Raw genomic sequence first — 15,570 nt, forward strand, 5'->3', positions numbered from 1 at the left:
TCATGCCAAATCTATATTATCTATCCTATCTATGTACATCAACATTATAAAGACGAAGACTATTTAGGTATGTTTTTGTTTTAATTTTACCATAACGATTTGCATTGTTTTACAAGAGCGATTGAGCGCATGATTTCATATCACCAGAATATCTTTTAAGCATAGCTGTATTGGTCAGAATTTTTTTTTTATAATTTGTAAATAGTTTAGTTAGTTTTTATAGTTATACTAGTTGACCCGGCAAACGTTGTTGGCCATAAAAATTAAATTAGAAAAATATTGTCCAGCGAACTAAATTGTGAATCTAAACCATTCTCAGATCCCCTTGAACACACACAAAAAATTTCATCAAAATCGGTCCAGTCGTTTAAAAGAAGTTCAGTGACATACACACTTACAGAAGAATTTGTATATATAAAGATTTCAAGAAATGGTGTAACTTTTTGGTGCCTAATATTTCCGGACATTTGAAACTATTGAGTTGATACTCAATAGTTTCAGATACTCACCATTTTGACTTTCAGAATGTACTCCAAAAATAGTACATACGGTAGCTAAGGGCCTGCTAGAAGCGCAAAATTTCTCGTTAGCTTGCCGGATGTCAAGAAATAGTCTATAGTGGTAGATACATAAAATAATTACGTTATCGCTTCCTGTGGTGCATTATCACGCAGATAGTTATGAATCATGCCAAATCTATACTATCTATCCTATCTACATCAACATTATAAAGACGAAAATGATTGTGTGTTTGTCTGTTTTAATTTTACCGTAACAATTTATTTTTCATCACTGATAGAATATCTGTATACTTACATTAATAATTTATCTGTGTTATAAAAGTATGAGTTAAGTAAAATTATTTTCGAAAGAAAAATCGCACTTAACCAAATTCTACCAAGATTGCACAATACTGTGCAAGAAGGAACAATGAGCATCGGTCGTGTTTGGAAACATACAACATGCATCGCTTTACAAGAGCGATTGAGCGCATGATTTCATTTCACCAGAATATCTCTTAAGCAAAGCTGCATTAGTCAGCTAGTTTTTTTTATAATCGTAGTAGGTATATCAACAAATGGTGTAAATTTTCGGTGACTAATATTACCAGGCGTTCCTAGCAGTAAACGCCGCAGGCCTTGCTGTGCATGGACGTGTAGCACAAACGCGCTCTGTAAAAACCTCATATTTTGTGTTTCATAAAGTTTTACTTGTGTTTGAAATCCTACGAACTGTATTTTAATGGTAAAAATAGTGGTTTTGTTGTTTACATTACTTTGCTTGTTTTTGTTTACGTTTTTATAAATTGCTGTTCTGTTTTAGGTGTAACGAGAGCTGTCATTTGAGTTTGACAGCTGTCATAAACAACAGAATATTTGGAGCCGGGCCTTTTCATCTAAAAACGTAAGTCATAGAATGTTATTATTTATAGAATGTTATTTATCCTATCTACGAACCAATGTTAAAATTGATTGGAAGGCAATTACCTTTATAAAACTTATCACTTTTATAATCTAAGAGATACTTGAACAAACAGCTTATCATATAAACACTAGCAATGATAATATGGCTGTGTAATAACTGTGTATGACAAACCACATAAAATAGATATTGCCTTGACCACGACCTCGGTACACAAGGCCGTGTCGATAACCGAGCGGTGAATCCAAACACATGAGTCATGCGCACGCCGTACCTAGAACATTTTTAACTATAAGCAAACTTACGTCGGATTTTTATTTTGCTACTACGTAGTTGTCTATAAATATGAAAAGGCAAGGCGGCGTTCATCGCCAGTTGGGCTCACCGGTCAGTTAACGATCTGTGGGTTAAGCACACGCTGGCGCGGTCAATCTATAGATGGGTGACCTCATGGTTGTACTTGAGCTGAGCGTCTCCATGCTTCGGAGGGCACGTAAAAAGTCGGTCCCGGTTGTTGTCAATTAAGATGGCAGTCGTTAAGACATGACGAAGGCCTTTCGGGGGGCTTAAACAACTTTGACACTAGGTTGACCACTAACCATACGATAGATAGATAGATAAATATGAAAACATCTTACTATATAGATTTGTATCTCCTGTAACAATTTTGACTTTCTCTCCGGATACTTGAGACTACATAAGCAGTTTCAATATTTTTTTCACGATTCGAAGCCGTTAACAATAAATTAACATTTGCACAAAAATCCCTTAAATGAGTTTCTTTCGTAGCACCAATGTAAGCCTGGCCTAATAAGACTTACCACAATATAAACAAAAAACCTTAACGAATTACTCATCCGGTGCGACAAATGTTTGGAAACAAAAACATTTCAGTACAAAAAAGTCGTTGCTTTAAATTCATCCTCAACTTTTTACTCTTTTAATTAGTACCTACAGACCTCTGATATTTTTTTAAATGCAGAAAAGCGGCGACAACGCCTAATTGAGTTTGCACGACACATTTTCTTAGTAACCGGTAATTGAGATTCAAACCGAGGTAAAAAAAAACACTGAATAAAATACAAAGTGCCTCCGAAGACCCCGACCGACTTTTAATAAAGTTTTCTTTCGGTTTTTAACCTCCTTTTAAAGCAGTGAGTAGAAAACTTTAGTACGGTGTGGGTAACATTTTAGTCTTTTTAAAAAGTATTTAAATTGAATAATCTAATTAGGTCTACGTTTCTTTTAAGAAAATTGGAATAAGTTTTATCATGTCAAGATTTACCGATTTCCGGAGCGTTTATGTAAAGATAATCTTTACATGTCATTTTATACAAAATAGATAAAATAGTATAAATTATTGACCTTTTTCAGGTGTTCGACTTTAAGTTAGTAAACTTCCTGTTATGCTGGTTACCTTTCATTGATTTTAATGATGCGTTTAAAGAGAATAAGGATAGAGAAAGTACATTTCATGAGTTGTGTCTTAAAGAAAGAATATTACGTTACTAATGGCACTAACAAATGATTGAAGTTTATTTCAAGCGCGCTCATTAATGACAATGTATTTTCATTGTATGGCAAGCAAGCCAACAAAAAATATACAAAGCTCCCTGAAACGACATTTTCCTTTAACACCAATAAATATGCAAATTACCCTGCAGTGTATTAACTATAACATTTATAAACGTGATTTGCAGCAACCGTGTGCTAGTTTCACTTATTAAATAAAAAACTTGCTCTGTATTTGGAAAGATCGGCGCAGGGCGTCACGCGAACCGTCGATCAAGCGCCAATAGGTCGCGCACCTCGAGTGCCGGAGTCAATCGAATTTATTCAGTAATTTCCTCCCTCCAACGACCTTCACGAATGGCCAACTTGTACAAATGTGTTTCGCCAAACGGAAACTTTGTATACAATCTACGAACGACGTCGAACGCAAGCCCGCTTTCATGTTTCCACTCCACAAAATAAACCATAGAATCGTAATAATGTATGAATATTTTCACTATTTCATTAAGTTCCCATAAAGCGTCGGCTCTAAATGGGTTCGCAGAACGGAAACTTTTTATAAAGCTTGTATGTCGAGCTTAATCTTTTCATGTTAACTTTTCCCTACTTATGAAATTGGAATTATTGCAAATAATTTATTTTAGTAAAAACTCACAACTTTTAGCGACGCTCATGGTTGTAACGTTTACCCTCATACTGAACTGAAAGAAAACTGAATATTAATGTTGCATTCGTTAAAAATCTAATGGCTCATAAAAAAGTAATATTTTACCTAGTGTTAATAAATGATAAAACAATTTTAAATACGAGAGAGGGAGAGAGAGAGACAAAAGCAATTTCACATTGTAATACAGGAATTAACAAGACCATGCACGCCACAATATTATCGTCTAAGTAAATCTATGTAACACCTAGTCAATCAATACATTTTATCGACTCTCGAGGCGCCCCAAATGTGATAAGCTTTCCCCTTCATATGTATCTGAAAGCTTTATTGGCAAATTGTGGGTTAATAAACTAAGTTATAAAAGAATCACGTTAAAACCTACTTACTTCTATTCTTTAGTATTAAAACATTTATCTTTTGTTTAATCTATACTATCTATACTAATATTATAAAGCTGAAGAGTTTGTTTGTTTGTTTGTTTGAACGCGCTAATCTCGGGAACAAAATTCTTTCAGTTTTGGATAGCCCATTTATCGAGGAAGGCTATAGGCTATATATCATCACGCTACGACCAATAGGAGCAGAGTACCAGTGAAAAATGTTACAAAAACGGGGAAAATTATGATTCTCTTATGTGACGCAAGCGAAGTTGCGCGGGTCAGCTATTGTAAATATTTTGTTTTTCTTTTTTGTTTCTTAGTTATAGTTTGTTAGTAGTTGTACCTATAATATTTTTAGTTTATTATATTTGGTAATGATGAAAATCTGATGTGATATTTTCCGATTTAATTGTTCATAGTCATAAAACTAAATTATACAATGTAACATTTTGACATGTAAATAAAGCACGGTATACTCGAACCCACAAGTGTTATGATACCCATACTAGTTATTATCCCTCGTCACTGGTACAGATAGTGACGGCTGATATCGTGTAACGGAATATCTAAAAGCCACACTCGTATTAAGTAAACAAAAGGGCGTTCCACCTTCACTGTTCGGTCTGTGGTTCTATACAGGGTGCACATTTGTAACGTTTGACTAACCTATTTCACCTGAAATGCTTGTACGTGGATGTTTGTTACACAGTTGCTTGATTATATTAGCCTCACTTACATTCAGGTTAACGTTTGACTTAAATAGACAACACATACATCGACGTAAACACAACATTTTAAGTGAAAATGGTTTGTGAAGCGAAGCACCGTGCGCCAACACGACCTTTAAGCGCTTGAACAAATTTTCAGTCTTTGTTTACAGTGACCTGCTATTTAGACATTTCTTAAAAATATGCGAACGGCAAGAGACTATTATATTCCGTCTCTAGGCGACATACTAGCACAAACACGAACTTCTGGCATTCTATCTCGTTAGTTGCTGCTTTAAATAAAATGTTTTAACAAAATATATACAATTTCCCTTCACATATTTAAAGTCTGTAAGCAAATAATTACGAAACTCGTGTTTAAGAATAAAAAGTATTTTAATCGTCGGTTCGCGTGACCTCGGTACAATGTTGTGCTCTTTACTTGGGTGCTTTCTCGATAAGAAGGCGTAGTTAGCCAGACCTGTGGAACTGCTATTTATGTTTTTAATCTACAGTAAGAGCGCGATGACTGTTCCCAAAGTGGCGATGGCGATAATAGAGGCCTTTCACGGCTTTTACGTCCTCCCTGTAGCAACATACATATGTACACTTATTTGTATGTACCCGTATTAAGCAGTACTTATTTTTATGTGCCTTTGCGTAGACGGAAAACGTCACAGAAAAAAAAATATTAAAAGTTTAATGAGCCTGCAAAACAGGTGAACACTTATTCGATTTGTTAAAAAAAAATACTGAATTAGAATTTGATTTTACAGTTTTAGCAAAATAATGTTCAACATTAGATGAATCATCGTAAGTTCTGTATGAACGATTTATTAAATTAAAAACACTTAATAATTTGTGAATATATTTCAAAGTTTTGCCAGTAATCAAAGTTATACAACGTTTTCTTATCGCTTTCAATTTTTACAAGTAGGTAGTTCCATCACTAGTATGATAACTTTGAAGCACTTTGTGTAGCTTTATGCCGGTCGATACTTATTTAAAATTGAGTTATCAAACTTCGCATCGCATCTGAAAAGTTAAATTGAAAACCATTAAAAGCCAATCATTGGTGAACTTTTTGGGCTCCCATCAAATTACTTTGAATCCGCGACTATCCATTACTGGGAATAGCGTTTTCAAAAAAACGTCAAGGAGGTGAAACTGAACCAATATATCAAGCGTTCGTGCCTCGCGACCACGTCCCCAGTGACTGATGTCTCTCACTCATTTATAAATTGACCTCACTTTGGCTTCGGCGCAGTTAAAGATCGAACCCATAAACCGATATTTCCCCTTCGACTATGGACATAATAAAGTTATTGCTCCTTATACTAACGAATAAATCAATACTCTATCGCTATACATTCAAGTGCGTACCTAATTCTCAAACATTGCTCGCTGCAATATTCTCATGAAAACTTCCTAACATGGAGTTATACGATGTGTTATTGTGTTAGTGTGAGAGTAACGGAAAATCTGAACAAAGATGAAAGTTTTCAGAAATGAATACACATTTCTGTTTCCACGAATACATTTCATTTAAATACATTTTTTATTATAACGTGACGTGCTGGCTTAATGATCTGAAATCTACGCCGTTGACAATCCTTTGTCAGTAATTTTGTAAAATAATTCGTGTGAGTAAACGCTATGTAAGGCGAGTCAGCCGTGAAATTATTACCAACACACATTGACAATCAATTTCGCAAGCCCTGCGGGCGATGTTGATTAGATAGCTATTGAAATGTTGATCTCATCCTTTCCAGAAAATTCGTACCAAATCGCGCGTATCGTTCAGTTATAAATTGCCATTACATCGCAGACGACAAAGCATTGAAATTCTGCCAATAAACTTGACTGAACGGGATCCGCCGCCAAGTCCCCTGTCGATACGCCGATAGATCCCTCGGGAGAGAAAGATGTGTTCCACTTATTTCAGAATTGACTTCGTTTTATTTCCCCCTTCCTTTTATTTGACGTCACGCCAATGTTTTACACTGCGAGCGCCTATCTAAATAGTCCAAAATGCTCGTACCCTCATAACAAATTCATAGTATAAAAAATTGAAATTTATTGCTAACATTTTGTGGCTAAATACAGCAAGCCACGCAGTTAATGGTACCATCAATCATAAAATATAGCTTTGTGTGTGGTCAGCGGCGTACGTAGATGGATATTTATAACTACAACAAATCAGTCGGCAAACGTGGATCACCGTCATTCTGAATTATTATTTGGGAAGGAAATTATTAAGGGTGGTAATTATTACTACAGCAATTACGGACTATAATAAATCGTCTACATTTAAGATTGATATTCTTGTGTCTAATTCGTAGGTACTATTTGTCTGGTCTGTGCGTTTAGATTTTATATTAAAACTGTTATGAAATTGTAGGTAATATTATTTCTGTAAATTAAGATTATATTTTTACTACCGCTACCAATGTAAAATTCTACTACCGTTCTAGTATTTTATACTGATAAGATATTTTATACCGACAGCATTAAAGCTATTTAATTAGAGAGTCTGATACCATTTTTTAAAATTAAATTAATACAGAAGCATTCATAGCATATTATACAAAGCAGTTTTTATAACACTAACTTTTTTCAGAGATAACTTTAAAGATATTATTGTAAGGAAAGAACAATTATTTAATGTTTCCCAAGTTTAAGCTTTTATTGTTACAAAAAACTGTAGTCTCGCGAGACACCGTAACGCGGGGAACGTCCAAAAGTTTGGTTAGCATTGGGGGAAATTCGGCAAAATACATTTACTGAATTCAAGTGTAACTGAAAAGTAACCCACAGAGGAATACAACGCATACTCCATGAACAGATTCATAAATGAGGTGGATTTACGTAACATTCACTTTATAATTACTGCAAATATCATATTTCTCTTTTAACTTTTGTTCAAATTCTGTTGTTAATTTTTTTCAGGGTTAAATAAGGACTTTGCTATTTTTAGATGATAATAATATATATAATATAGCTGACCCGCGCAACTTCGCTTGCGTCACATAAGAGAGAATGGGTCAAATTTTTCCCCGTTTTTGTAACATTCTTTACTGCTGCTCTGCTCCTATTGGTTGTAGCGAGATGATATATAGCCTATAGCCTTCCTCGATAAATGGGCTATTTAACACTGAAGGATTTTTTCAAATCGGACCAGTAGTTCCTGAGATTAGCGCGTTCAAACAAACAAACAAACAAACAAACAAACAATCAAACAAACAAACAAACTCTTCAGCTTTATAATATTAGTATAGATAGATCACACACCTGTATGATAACTAGTATCTTTTTAACCTAAAGAGATACATTCATTCTATCATATTCAGAGATAATATTATTTATATTTACGATTTTCATAAAATTTGGCATAAAACTCGAGAGCAAACTAATAGAGTATACATAGCAAAATCGCTGACTTCGTTTGATGTAAATGTAATGTAGATGGCTTAGCAAAGACCAAAACAATCTAAAATTTATTGCGATGATGCTTTTTAATAGATAATTTTTAATAGATATTGTATTTCTATACATATATTTTGACGGATCTATTTACTTGACTTTTATTACTAACATTGTTTAATATAAAAACAAGATGTTTGTTACAGAATCACGCTAAAACTACTGAACGAATACTGGTGACATTTGGTGCACAAATGCAGCTCAGAGTTACAAACCCGAAAACTCTTTTTACATCGACGAAGTCGCAGACAGAAGCTAGTATTTCACATATTGTGGGATAAGAAAATAACTATTCTAAGATTTCTAGATGGACATAATTTTGTTCTCCGTGCCCGTCCTGTACTCATAAATTAGTAAAAAACATAAAAGTATCAACCCTTATCCGCCCGCAAATCGTAAAAGTCAACTGAAATGAATTACTGGAAAAAATATTTGGATATAACCTTTCCCTTTCCGTATTTGTACTCCATTACTATCCGAAATCGAAATCCCACGCACGTTATATTATAAGACGTATTATTTACGTTGATGTATTAAAAGAAAGCCCATATTTATATCAATCTCGTGAGTCTTTAGATCGAGTTTCACTGAAGAGCAACGATGAATTGAATTTCGAATTTAATTTGGTTAAAAATAACCGATAACCGCTCCGATACGCAAGTCATTATTATATTTATTTTATTTACTTATTATCTGCGCTGTGCACAGCACAGCGTATACTGAGCTGTAGCCCTTTGTTGCACATAAATGTACTGACTAGTTATTCAGTTCTGTATTAGTGATGTTTCTTAATGTGTAACAAAAATAAATGGTGTAAATGGTTTAAAGAGAAACTATTCCAACGCTTTTTAGACAAGATCAATATCCGAAAATAAAAATGAAAGAAATCAATTTCTTATTAGAAACAATGTAGATAGTCCGTTCTAATAACAGCTGGGTAAGCCATGGGATAACCATGTGGCCTCCGCGAGCAATAACTCAGGGGGTGTAAGTCTCCACGTCCGACCCGGTTCACAACTGATCCCCCTTGATTGGATCATCGATCCAGTGATATATTTATCACCCCAACGACGGCTTTCACCATTTACCACGTTGTTATTTTAGATGTCACTGTCCACATCGCTGTTTGAAGCGATGACAGATAATATGATTTCATAACTGACTTGCTTACTCCCGAATGCGGAAACATCATTCAGTAGCGCAATTCTGTATAATCTCTACCACTATCGACTCCCGACAACCGACCTGCCATCGAGTTGTTTATATGAAAATCCGATCAGCGCCTCTGACGTGCGTCGCAGAAACTTTTGTTGGCAGTACATTCTAAATGTCAAAATTTCGATAGCTTGCCGGTTGTCGGTAGTCGATAGTGATAGAGAATCGAGGTACTGCACTGTTGAGTATCGAGAGTTTGACGTTTAGAAAGTACTGCCAAAATAGTTCCTACGACGCCCAGAGGCGCTGATCAGATTTTCATACAAAATTTCTCGATGACAAGCCGGTTGCCGGTAGTCGATAGTAGTAGAGAAAAGCACGATATGTTTAAATTAATTATTGTTAAAGTATATATTTAACTAAGGATCTTGCATTCGGTCGTTGAACATTTATTAGCTTAAAGAAAATCTTTGGTATTGTTATTTCAATAAAGACCAGACAATGGAATCGTCATTTTAACATCTTTAATGAGATCATAAAGATCAGTAGTAGTATGAATAGGATAGTAGGTCTGAACAATATAATTTTAATCTTTTTCGACAGTCTTGATGACATATTTAAATTCATATTAACTTTAGCCAAGAGTCATTGGACTCTCTAATACAAAAATATTAAACTGGTAAATATAGTCATAAATGCCACTCTGAAACATAACCAAATCCACCAATAAATTATCGACTTAGCGCGATTTCAGACTAGCGCGTTACACAAAAGTATGTACGCATGTTTTTGAAGGTGCGTAAACATGCGTTTATTGCGATGTATTGCGATTATAAACTCATATTATTATAATCTATGTCAATACTGAGACTGACTCCCTACTACTATAATCAGGCCATTTCAAACGTGCAAACTACGTCATAATCAAAAGAGTGAGATGAATGTGACAATGTGTAAGTGCGAGCGAGAGACAGCGATAAAATGACATGACTTAGTTCGTACGTTTGAAATGGCCCGAGTATAGTTCCAGCGAACTCGCCAAAATATATCCGTGTACCTGTTTTGACAGTGCTTAATATAAGGCGTGTGTAATTATGCGTACGACGAAACAACTTTAGAAAAACTCTAGTCTGAAATTGCTTTTATATGGATAATGTGTTCTCTAACTATGCAAGTATGAATATTCATCTAATTCAAATCACTGAAAGGCTAGTACATTATTGTATAGTATCCACTAAAACGAGTATGTTTATTCAGACAAATGAACATTTTAGCATCGAACATAGCATTTAATGCAATACGATTAATTAAGCGCACCTACATTAGTAAACCACTTAACTACAAGTTGAATAGTCCTCTTTGTACCATTGATTGCGTTTAAAACTAATTGTATTACTAGTGCCAATATTGCTGCGGTATATGTTACTATTTAAGTTTTTTTTTAACAGAATTTACTTGATGAGACAATAAAAACATGTTAGTTTATAATATTATATATATTTATTTAATATTTATGTATGCGCCATTTAAAATTACTTGACGACTTAGTACTACTATTAGACGCTAGAGGGCGCTGGTCATAGAATTTTCTTTGGCTCGACGCGCGATTGTAGCAAGAAATCATATTTAAAACCTTTGCTATTTGTTCATGTAAATTGTAAACTAACATTAAGTATTTCACAACTATTTCATTATTATAATCACATTAGAAAACTATGACAGTTTAGTTTACTTAACATTCGAATCGCTAACTATATTTGCTATTAAAACAAGAATTATCAATCTAAACAATATAAGCAAACAACGATTACGAACAAAAATACCTGCATTCAAAGTTACACAGTGTAAACGCAATCAGGTAAATTTTGAAACTGTGACCAACAAACAGTATGATGGCAGCGCTTCAATGTTGCATAGTTAAAAAGCTGTCAGGACAGGTGCTAGCATGTAACTGTATATTACGCTCACAACCAACGGTTTAGTTTCACAATTTCAAGTCATGAAGCACTGAAATATAATCAACTCTAAACGAGAACTACTACGAAATACTTTATTGAGTGTTTACGTCTTTACATTGACTAGTTAACCTTACTACAAAACGCTTATAAATGTCATTGTTGGACAACCATAGTACCTACATCATAAGTCATAACCATCACGGATAAGATGTCTTATAATAAAATTACCCACTCAGCAAGTGATTGTAATGTCATTTTTCAAACCAAGACAACCGCTATGTAGTAACTCATAATAACTGCAGCTCGATTCTCTACTACTATCGACCACCGAGAACCGACCTGTCATCAAGAAATTTTGTATGAAAATCTGATCAGCGCCTCTGACGGGCGTCGTCGAAACTATTTTGGCAGTACATTCTAAATGTCAAACTTTCGATACTCGACAGTACCGACTGTACAGAATCGCGATACTGTATTGTAAGTTTCAATCTTTAACTCGATTGCACTTATGTAATAACTATACCATCCATTTTTACAAAAAAAACATATATCATCCATTTTTACAAAAAAAACATGTATCAATCATTTTTACAAAAAAGTAGTAAATAGCTGCTCTAACATCGTGCTTTAAATGCACCAAAAATCTAGTGTACAACGAGACTTCAACGTTTTAATGCGCTATTTACATTAACAAACCGCTCTCAAAATTCTCAAATAATATTTACTCTCACCACGCTCTCACAATTTCAGCTCAAAGAACGTCATTAGAAGCTTCATGTAAATCCTGTGTGACATATAAATACGTAAAACGTTAGCAACATAAATTATGAAAATATCCACGGCCGTTAACTACTAGTCAGTTCTCTTCAATATCATTTTATTTATTAGTAGCTAGAATATACCAAGTTTACTTCTTTTAACTTCTTAAAATTTACCTATTGCATATTTACTCCTAATATCGATTCCTTGAGATATTGCTGTATATAGAATCTCGGAACATGTTAGAACTCGGGATGCTAAATCAGCCAACGCTAACGCAAAAGATATCAGCTGTAAACCTTGTAACCTTGTAAAAATTAAACATGGTATTCAAATGGTCAACCCCATCCTCATTACGGGAGGAGATCCTCGCGCAGTCGTGGGACATTAATAGGTTAAATTTATTTATTTTATTATATATTTATTTATTTAAATGGTTAAATTGGCGAATTTGGCCATGGAAGAATTTGGCGGCAATACACGATACCAAAAACCGACATAACTTTGCAAACTTACCCACGCACAGCACAAGGAGTAAATAGTGTATTTTAAACTAGAGTTGATGAATCACTTCGCTGTTTACATTCTCGCATTTATGGAAGCATCGGTGTCCAAAGTCAGTCAGTGACAGATAATTAGCCGTTTCCCTCGGCACGCTCAGCGCGCAGATTACACTGTACACCGGCAAACACTGAATTTGCAATATCTATACGACTTTACGTGATGGTATAGTTGAATTATTGTTGAAATAAAAAACCATCAGGCGTGATTTTATGTTATGTTTAATAAGGTATTTTAAACAGAATAAGTAAAAACTGATGAATGAATGAAAAACTCTTTATTGTACATAAAATCAACAAGAACAACATAAAATAAAATTGAAATAAAAGTATAATTGGTGGCCTTATCGCACAGTGGCAATTTCTTCCAGGCAACCATAGATGATGTCTTATTCATTAACCACTATTCTAATCAAGTAAATGGTAGAATGGAGTTTATAAGAAAAATAACGTTCATTTTTGGCACGCTTGCAATAGTCGCGTCTTACGATACCCTAGAGACAAAGCGGTCCATTCCTTGCCGCGATACACACAGATTTATTGGTATAAAATATGATCATGGCCTTCCCTTACGTGAAACCGCCTACATACTACAAACCAAAATTATAAACACACGAGAAAACGTACGATTGAGATACTAAGCATGTGTTTTTTGTGATTGAGTTTTCAATTTACGAATACGATTTTAATTATGAAATCATTGAAATTAACTAAACAAGCTTAAGTAACAGATTCAATACTCAATAATAAAGTATGCAATAGATATTTTTATGGATTAAATACAGTTAATAATAAGTAATAAATAATTATCAGATATTTCAACGATGAAGGAAAACATCGTGGCAACCTTGCATGCCTGAGAGTTCTTTAAAATAGTTCTTCAAAGTATGCAAAACCCGTTACCCATACTTGGCCAGCGTGGTGGACTCAAGACCTAGACTTTCCCTCATTACGGCAGGAGACCCTTGCCCAGCAATGGGACATCAATGGATTTAATTTATTACTTATTATTAAATAAATATACGATATTATTATCCCTATAAAGAACGCAGTCTACATTTTGTCAAAAATAGCCAAGCAAGCGAAGAGAGGTAAAGGTCTAGTATTATTAAAGTAAAATGAATGAAACTCGCTAGTTTTCAATCGTTTACTTTTTACTTTCATACATCGATGTGAGTAATAAACGATCTGAGTAAAACAGCTTTATAATTGTCTAGTTTCCATTTCAATCAGCGCTTGAACTTTTATACCGTATGAGAGACTAGTTTCAGTTATGGTGGTATTTGAAATTCATTTGGTTCTGTTTATATTAGTTCGAGGAAAAGTCTTTTCGCATTATAGTATGTATGAACTTGTAATAAAATCTCTTTGGCTTCAAGAATCACAAATGAGTACACGGTTCATTAGGTTTCTTTCAGTGAGCTCGTGAGGTACCCAAATATCGAGCTTTTTTGTGTAGAGAAAAGATTTTATTACAAGTTTATACATACTATAATGCGAAAAGACTTTTTCCCCGATATTGATGATTATATTTCAGAAAATTAACTGAGCATTACATTATGTACATACATGGTTGTATACCCACAGTTACCGCTAGTAGTCAGTTACCAAGCAAACCCAATTATTTGCTTTTGATCTTAATCTCCCAAGTGACGTGCCCTTTTCAATAAGAACGTTACTTCTGAAGTTGACCTTACATGAAGATACAAGCTACGACTTAGATTTTCGCAGCATAATATAAATCTTGGATCGACGGACGTGATTAAAAGTTCACATTTTGTATCAAAATCAATTTCATTTATACGTTTCTCAGTACTAGAAATATGTATTTTATATAGTCATACTTTATTATCTACTAAATCAGACAACGAATAAACTAAAATTCCAGGACTTCATTAGCAGATATTAGCATGAAGAAACAATAAATTATTAAAATTAAATAAACTTAATTAAAGCTGGGGATCTCTAAAAATGGTTGGTAATATTGGTATTGTGGGTTGCATGAAGTTACCAAGTTGGTACAATAACGGTAGGAAAGTTGAAAGTGGTGTGTTTTTATAGTGGTCGGTATAGTTGAGAGAATAACAGAAACTTTAGGAGGCCACACGCTACTACCACAATAACACCCACTCACTGTTTGTTGCATTTTTCAAAAGTCATAACAAAAAGCATTGAACTCGACGTCATTCAATCCACATTTCGAACTTACAACAAAGGAATCATAAAAGAATAACCAATATTGACCGTTGCCGTGTTATTTATAACCGTTTTCTACATGTTGATGAAGAACTAAGAAAGGGACTCTGTATGATAATATTTAATGGATATATTTTATTATTCGTAACATTCGCTATTCATCAATAAAGCACAATATTCATACATTATACACTAGAAATAAACGATATAATAACATCTTTGTAATTGACTATAAGCTTCCAAACGAAAAGTAAAGGGCCTTTTATAATTTGGCCTTTAATCGTTATTTGGTAATAATCTACAATATGCACTCGCATTGCGCGTGTTTAATAATAAACCTAAATTACTTAAAAGTGACGTAATAGCAAATTATTTTCGTATACCTACTTTCCTAAATGAATAAAAGCATCGATAGAGAGAAACCTTGAAATAAGTTCAATTTAAATCATATTGCACATGTCTTATCACGCTCTCTAATTGTGCTGATTGTACACAATACAAAGTAAAAACAACTAAATAAATAATGCTTCAATGCACAAGAACAAGGGCACATACAACATTTCGTAAACGTTCAAGAAAAAGTAATATTTCCGTCAGTTAACAGCAACAATTGCTTGCAATTTATAGTAGGCATTAATTAAAATTTTAATAAGATTCCGTGGAAAGCGTATTTTAGAACAAAGGAGACTACCTTACAATGTGATGAAATAAGTCAAACAATAATTTCGAAGCGAAATGTGGTTTGGGCCTTTGTTTTAATAAAATTTAATT

At 34.0% G+C, this 15,570-nt stretch overlaps 1 protein-coding gene across 2 annotated transcripts in view; it reads left to right on the forward strand.

Moving 5' to 3' along the window:
* The first annotated feature begins 1,119 nt into the window (after positions 1 to 1,119).
* The window catches only part of LOC142972892 (antichymotrypsin-2-like), a 33,890-nt gene continuing 19,439 nt past the window's right edge, over positions 1,120 to 15,570 (forward strand). For both annotated transcript variants that reach the window (XM_076114298.1, XM_076114299.1), the window contains exons 1-2: positions 1,120 to 1,245; positions 1,324 to 1,404. The gene's annotated coding sequence lies outside the window, so the exon portion shown is untranslated. The remainder of the gene's footprint in view (positions 1,246 to 1,323; positions 1,405 to 15,570) is intronic.

The sequence above is a fragment of the Anticarsia gemmatalis genome, chromosome 5 (assembly GCF_050436995.1).
Source record: "Anticarsia gemmatalis isolate Benzon Research Colony breed Stoneville strain chromosome 5, ilAntGemm2 primary, whole genome shotgun sequence".
NCBI lineage: Eukaryota > Metazoa > Arthropoda > Insecta > Lepidoptera > Erebidae > Anticarsia > Anticarsia gemmatalis.